The 7,071-nt window shown below is 41.3% G+C and overlaps 1 long non-coding RNA gene across 1 annotated transcript; it reads left to right on the top strand.

Moving 5' to 3' along the window:
• Positions 1-2,740: 2,740 nt before the first annotated feature.
• On the top strand, positions 2,741-6,727 carry LOC135057620 (uncharacterized). The gene is made up of 3 exons (XR_010244248.1): positions 2,741-2,970; positions 3,818-3,868; positions 6,508-6,727. It is a non-coding gene; the product is annotated as an uncharacterized LOC135057620 (long non-coding RNA).
• Positions 6,728-7,071: the final 344 nt, after the last annotated feature.

Raw genomic sequence — 7,071 nt, forward strand, 5'->3', positions numbered from 1 at the left:
GAACTAGCTCACCACAGGTGATGGCAATCATACATTACCAGGAAAGTCCAGGAACAGAGCATTTTCTCCCTCATGGAGAGGGTCAGGTAGGCAAGTATGCAGTACATCTGCCCCAAAGTCCAAGTGACATTTTTCAAAGCTGATGAAACAAGTGTCTGAAGTCTCTCTCCCCACTTCCCTGTTTACTCCTACTAGACCAAACATGTCCAAACTGCGGCCCTCCAGCTGTTGTCAATCTACATATCCCAGCATGCCCTGACACAGTTTTGCTATCAGAGAATGCTAAAGCTGTGTCAGGGCATGCTGGGATGTGTAGTTTCTGAACAGCTGGAGGGCCGCAGTTTGGACATGCCTGTAGACCATAGATCTGCAAACTCTGTCCTCATTACCCCACACAGTGCATGTTTTGCAGGTCTCCTCACAGAATCACAAGTGAAATGATTAACTCCACCTGCGGACCTTTTAAAATGTGTCTGTGAGTAATTAATACACTTGTGCACCTGCTGGGTTACCTGCAAAACATGCACTGTGTGGGGTAATGAGGACCGAGTTTGCAGACCTATGTACTAGACCACAGGTTCTCAAACTCGGTCCTCAGGACCCCACACAGTGCATGTTTTGCAGGTCTCCTCACAGAATCACAAGTGACATAATTAGCTCCATCTGTGGACCTTTTAAAATGTGTCAGTGAGTAATTAATACACCTGTGCACTTGCTGGGTTACCTGCAAAACATGCACCATGTGGGGTCCTGAGGACCGAGTTTGAGAACCCCTGTACTAGACAGATGAAGTGAATAGGAGTACCAGAATTCTAAATGGAATTACCAATTGCAGCGCATTACTGTGCATTTCAAATTCTAAACTGCTGCAGCTCACAGAAAAGGACCATAGACATAGAACATATTAGTCTATGACACGTAGGTTGTTTGTTAGGATGCAAATGAGCAATATACGAGAGGAACATTCTGCATATTTTCAGCACAATTTAGTAGCTTTATACTTTTTAACACAGAACAAAAATGATTACTCATTACTTTTAGACAGAATTATTCAGAGTAATTCTGCTATGAAGCAAGATGAGTATTTTCACTCAAATGACAGAAGATGGTGGACATTAGAGGATATAGGGAGTAATTCCAAGTTGATCGCAGCAGGATTTTATTTAGCAATTGGGCAAAACCATGTGCACTGCAGGGGAGGCAGATATAACATGTGCAGAGAGTTAGATTTGGGTGGGGTGTGTTCAATCTGCAATCTAATTTGCAGTGTAAAAATAAAGCAGCCAGTATTTACCCTGCACAGAAATAAAATAACCCACCCAAATCTAACTCTTTCTGCACATGTTATATCTGCCTCCCCTGCAGTGCACATGGTTTTGCCCAATTGCTAAAAAAAAAAATTCCTGCTGCGATCAACTTGGAATTACCCCCATATTTACTAAAGGTTGATTTGCATCAATTTCAGATCAATTAGAAGTGATAGTAATCGATTTTGGATTTCCAAGGCTAATCATACACATTGAATCTGTTAGTATATGTGTGTTGTAAGACCTACATCAATTAAGGTTGATTTGATTTAATCTGAAATCGATGAAAATCATTTAAAATTGACCTTTAGTAGATATTCCCCTAGGAGAGAGGGTCTATAGCAGTGTTTACCAATCACGGTCCTCAAGGCACACTAACAGTCCTGGTTTTAGTGATATCCAGGCTTCAACACAGGTGACTTAATTAGTACCTCAGTTATTTTGATTTAACCTTCTGTGCTGAAGCCTGGATATCACTAAAACCTGCACTGTTGGTGTGCCTTGAGGACCGCGGTTGGGAATGCCTGGTCTATAGATATACTTTTCCTAACTTCCTTGCTAGTGTGTGTCACAGCCTGATGACATACAATAAAGCAGAATTTGTTCTCCCCCCATCTGCATTTGTGCTCTAGTCACTAGTGCGTCCCTCAACACACTTCTATACAGCAGGAAAAGTAGTACAGTAATTGGTCAGTGCATGGCACGATTACCAAGTGTCTTATCATGCCTTACTTAAGGCCTAGAGCAGGCATGTCCAAACTGCAGCCCTCCAGCTGTTGTGAAACTACATATCCCAGCATGCCTTGACACAGTTTTGCTGTTAGAGAATGCTAAAGCTGTGTCAGGGCATGTTGGGATGTGTAGTTTCTCAACAGCTGGAGGGCCACAGTTTGGACATGCCTGCCCTAGAGTCTTGCTCCCCCATCAGCCCTTGGCATAATGCTCTTCTTTCTTTAATGCCTCCAGGTGTCACTGGGGTCTCCTCAATAACTGATGTAGGTGTAGATGCTATGATCAATTACCACTCTACTCCCTCTGTTTAAAGAGCATTGGGGAGCATGTTGTCACTGGCAAACACAAGGGATGCATTTAATAAGCAGTGAAATATGTTTTCATTTACCACAACCTAAAATTGGTCTACATGATTCCAAGCAATTATACATAGCAGATTTGATAGGTCACACACACACGTGTTATATTCTACATAGATATTTGAATTATTTTTTAGAGCTGCATTCATGCCAATTTATAAATAATCCCCATTAAACCACCTATAAACCAGGGATTTTACAGCTGCAAATAACATGTTTATTGGGAAACACCCATTTCTAAACACTAAACTGAAGGAAATATGCATCTACTGCAGGTGTAAAATAGTCTGTTTATACACTTTGTAAAGTTTGCCATGACTAGCCTGTAGAAGCATGTGTCCCAATTCCCATTCTGCTGTGTTTGTATATAAAAGGACCAGTTTCCAGCTACAGTATTCACTCATCTTCTAAACCTACCTGTAACTGACTTCTCACAAGAAGGACACAGATCATCCAGTAACCGGTCATGTCTGGAATCAAGGGAGGAAAATGTGGCCAGAAGATCCAATGTCAGGATCCTTGCAAGGACCCATGCCAAAGGCCACCTGTCTGTGTAGATCCTTGTCAGGACCGTAAGTTACTTATTATTATCATCATCTTAGAACTGAATGCCAAACAGTGGGGAAAACCAAACACATATGAAATAGGATATTCATAAAACAGGTTTCACAAAATAAATGTAAGCCTTCTGTTACAAATGGATAATTGGATGTAATTTGCTAAAACTATGGGCATGCTCATTGATATAATATTTAAAAAATGATTGTATCTATACTTGGCTTTAAAGTATACATTTTCTTATTCCTTATAGAACAAACTACCATATATTTAGGCATTTCCTATTACAGCTGATTAATCTGAAACAATTTACAATGAATACTATAAAAAAAAATCTAATATTAAATGCCAGGTTATAATTGTGCAATGTAGTCAGCATGCCAGCACCGAAATCCCTACCGCTGGGACCCCGACCATAAGCATGCTGGTGGTTAGGTTTAGGCTGCAGGCAGGGAGGGTTAGGCTTAGGCTATGGGGAGGGATGGCTAGGGTTTGGCTGCAATAGGGGAGTGTTACGGTTAGGCTGCAAGAAGGTAGGGTTAGGGGGAGGGCTAGAATTAGGGTTCCTTTGGTGCAGGGCTCCTGCCGAGATCAAGACCAGTCGGGATACCAGGGCCGGTATTCTGACCGCCGGCATCTTAACTACCGGCTTCCCGTACCCAAACCCCATTACTAACCATAGTTTTTCTTGTTACTGAAGGAACCACTGTTAACTCTGTGACTGTTAATTGCAACTATGGATGCAAAATGTACAAAGCCTAGCAACATAAGCACAATAAGTATACCAATTTACTGAGAACAATGTGTACAAAACACATGGTTGTAAAGCAGAACATATATGTATTTTTTTGTTTGTTTCAGCATGTAAACCTCGTCCACAGCACCATCATCATTATGGACTTCGCCAACAAGGTAAATATGAATGAGAGCAAACAATAAATTGCATTGGTCTATAAGTATAGATTATATTATTTACAAATTACTTGGCCAGTACTCAAAAACCTATTTACTTCATTATAATCATCAGTGCAGACAACACTAAATATTTGATACCTATTACTATATATTCTGGTACGTGTTAATTGAGGGTAAAATAGAAAAATGTGAGCCCTAGTGTATTTGAACTATGTGGATAGTTATGAACTTATGATTAAAATATTTGAATTCCCTCAACTAACTTAAGTTCAGGTTTAAATTCTGTTGAGTGCGCCAAAAACCTTCATGGGTCATTGAAAATAAGATATGCTAAACCCCACTTGATAACCTTGAAAATAAAACATTAACACTCTATATGGACCTGTTCAGTTGATCTCAAAATACCAAACTGATGAGGTAGCTGTGACACGTGGAGAGCTGAAATTGCATAATCCACCTAGCCAATCGATTGTCAGGACCAAAACTAAGATTTTTGGCACATGGAGCAAAGTAGTAATTTTCCCAGGCCAACCAACCCCAGACCCCCCCCCCCCCCCCACAGAAAAAGTAAAAAATACAAAAATTCTAATAATAATTAAATAAAATAAAAAAATAAAAATAAAGATTAAAAAGTTTAACAAAAAAAAAATCAAACTATGCCACGTAGTAGTGCAACCTTATTCTCTTTGTACTGCACTGTAGTACAACTTAATGACATTACGCTGCCCACGGGGGACAGAGGGAGAAAGAGGAGAGAGAGAGAGAGGAGTCTCAGATGAGGGATTGAGATGGAGGAGAGGGAAAGAGGGGTAAGGGAGAGAGATAGAGGAGTGGATAGAAAGATGGGAGATAGAGGGGTGAGGGAGAGATAGGAGAGATGGGTGAGAGGAGAGATAGGAGAGAGGGGTAAGGGAGAGATGAGAGAGAGAGAAAGAGGAATGAGAGAGAAAGAGAGGGGTGGCATGAACTCCTATATAACCCTACCGGACTGCTATTTCATGTGATGCCCAGACCCTGCAGGAGGTTGTACCTGGACTGTGGGCATCGCTGGCAGTCCTCACCTGTTGGCCGCACTATGGAACAGAATAGCTAGTTCATGCAAGAAGCATAATAATTATATTGATACAATTTGGTAGAGAAATTGTAATACTGTATAGAATTTGTTGCCACTGATATAATGCTTTAAGAAATGCTTTGTATATATAGTGGCTCCTATAAAAATAATTTGGTTAGGCAGCCAGCAATATACTGTATAGCTAGATGCAGGTATGATGCAATATATATTAAGTTCTTTGGTTAATAGAAAAAATATATTAATATATATGCAAGCGTAAAAATAAAAATATATATCAGCGGCGTCCTGCTAACGTTCCTTACAGGCAGGTAGTTTAAAGGGTAGTCCCATTCAGGGTCTCAAAGTAAATTTAACCAGTCTTTGGCTGATCCAGGGTTTTAAAAAAAGTTGTAGTCCTGTTCAGGGCATCTGGTGTGGATTTAACCCATCTTTGGCTGGTCTGGTGTTGCTGCTGGTCAGATTGCATGGCAGCACAATGTCCTGGCTGGAGCTATGCCCTCTGGTTATTCCACTGTGTTCGCTCCGGTAAATTTCCCCAGTGGATGACTGATCCGGAGTGATGCTGCAGGGCGCGTGGAGCTCCCACAGCTGCGGGCTGTCCAAAATGGGTTACTTGCTCCTTGATTCTTCCTCCGGCTTATTTCCCAGTCTGGTCCCTGCGCACCAGTCTGGACATGGTTATAGCTAGAATCAAGTTGGAGAAAGGACTTCTGATGTCACCAGGGGAAGGAGCCACATCACCAGGGGGAGAAGCCATGCCCAAACAGAGTACCCAAAATGTACCCTTGTGGGTTCGCTTCGCTCGCCATGCTTCGAGCATGGTGGCAAGCGAATACTAAAGGGAGTAGTTGGTGGCGTGGATAGTGACAGAACTATTCTGCTGGTCTAGCTCCTCCCACTGACAGAGGTCCTTTAGCCCACTTGATTCTAGCATCTACCGTCTGGACACAGCTCAAGACAACCAGCGGCTTTGGGACTTCTGGGATTCAGTGTTCTCGCGAAAACACGCAGCTCCCTAGTCTACTTCAGCACTGCCCAGCTACTGAAGCAGCAGCTGGCTGAACTTAGGAGCTGGGTAGAGATCTCGGCGCAACCTCCTTCTCACGCCCGAGGCACGTGACCCCTTACCCCCACTAGTTGCGCCCAAAATTATGTATGTATTAAGCAGGCAAAAATAATAATAATAATAATTATCTGAGGGAGACCATATTATGTTATCAATGTATCAGAAAGACAAAATTAATGTATGCTTTCATTAAGAGAGCAATATTGTTTATTATATTATATATCATAATAACAATCATAATAATAATAATAATAATATTAAGGGGTTTATGAATGATTTTTTACATGAGCCTCCTCATGTGCTGATTGGTCAGATAGGTATGGCTGCGCTTCAGACAGTTTTTCTGTGGTTTTTCCAGCAGTTTTAAAGCAGTATTTGCTATTTCAAAACCACCCTCTAAGTCAGCACATCGCTAAGAAATGTGATATGTAGTCTAAATGTCATTTAATGTTCAAGTCAATTTTATAATCTCACTTATGATCTCTTCCATTGCAGATCCATGCAACCCCTGTTGTCCTGATCCTTGCCAGGGCCAAGGGAATTTTTGCTGTGATAAATGAAGACATTTCATCTGACTTTATGCCTTTGCATGCCTTACTTTATGTCACTACAAATGAACCCTCATTTATCTTCTTTAAATCTGCATTACTAAATTCTGCACCTGTGTGATGCTTGCTTATGTATACTGTTACCCAATAAAATGGTATTAACCCTACATTGTCTCTGTATTACTACCCTAATTTGTTAGTTTTGTATTGCTGGGCATAGGCAAATGCATGAGGGGTTCCAGTTGCCCAAAAAAACCCAGACCCCTTTCTGCCAACAGATCAAACCATGACTATAATAGCAGTAGTGAATAATATAAGCCGTGGCCACAACATGCAGTATAAGGGACAGAATGAAGCAACTGAGCATGTCAAGTGGCAGCAGCTTCTCTTAAAGAGTCTGCTGTGTGTGAGGATCTCAGATCAATCAGTGCACTGGACCAGAGAGCAGCTGCTTGTAAGAAAAGACTGGTGTCTTACCATGAGGTGGGAGAATGTCTGTTTAGAAAGCACA

The sequence above is a fragment of the Pseudophryne corroboree genome, chromosome 3, assembly GCF_028390025.1.
Source record: "Pseudophryne corroboree isolate aPseCor3 chromosome 3, aPseCor3.hap2, whole genome shotgun sequence".
Lineage (NCBI taxonomy): Eukaryota > Metazoa > Chordata > Amphibia > Anura > Myobatrachidae > Pseudophryne > Pseudophryne corroboree.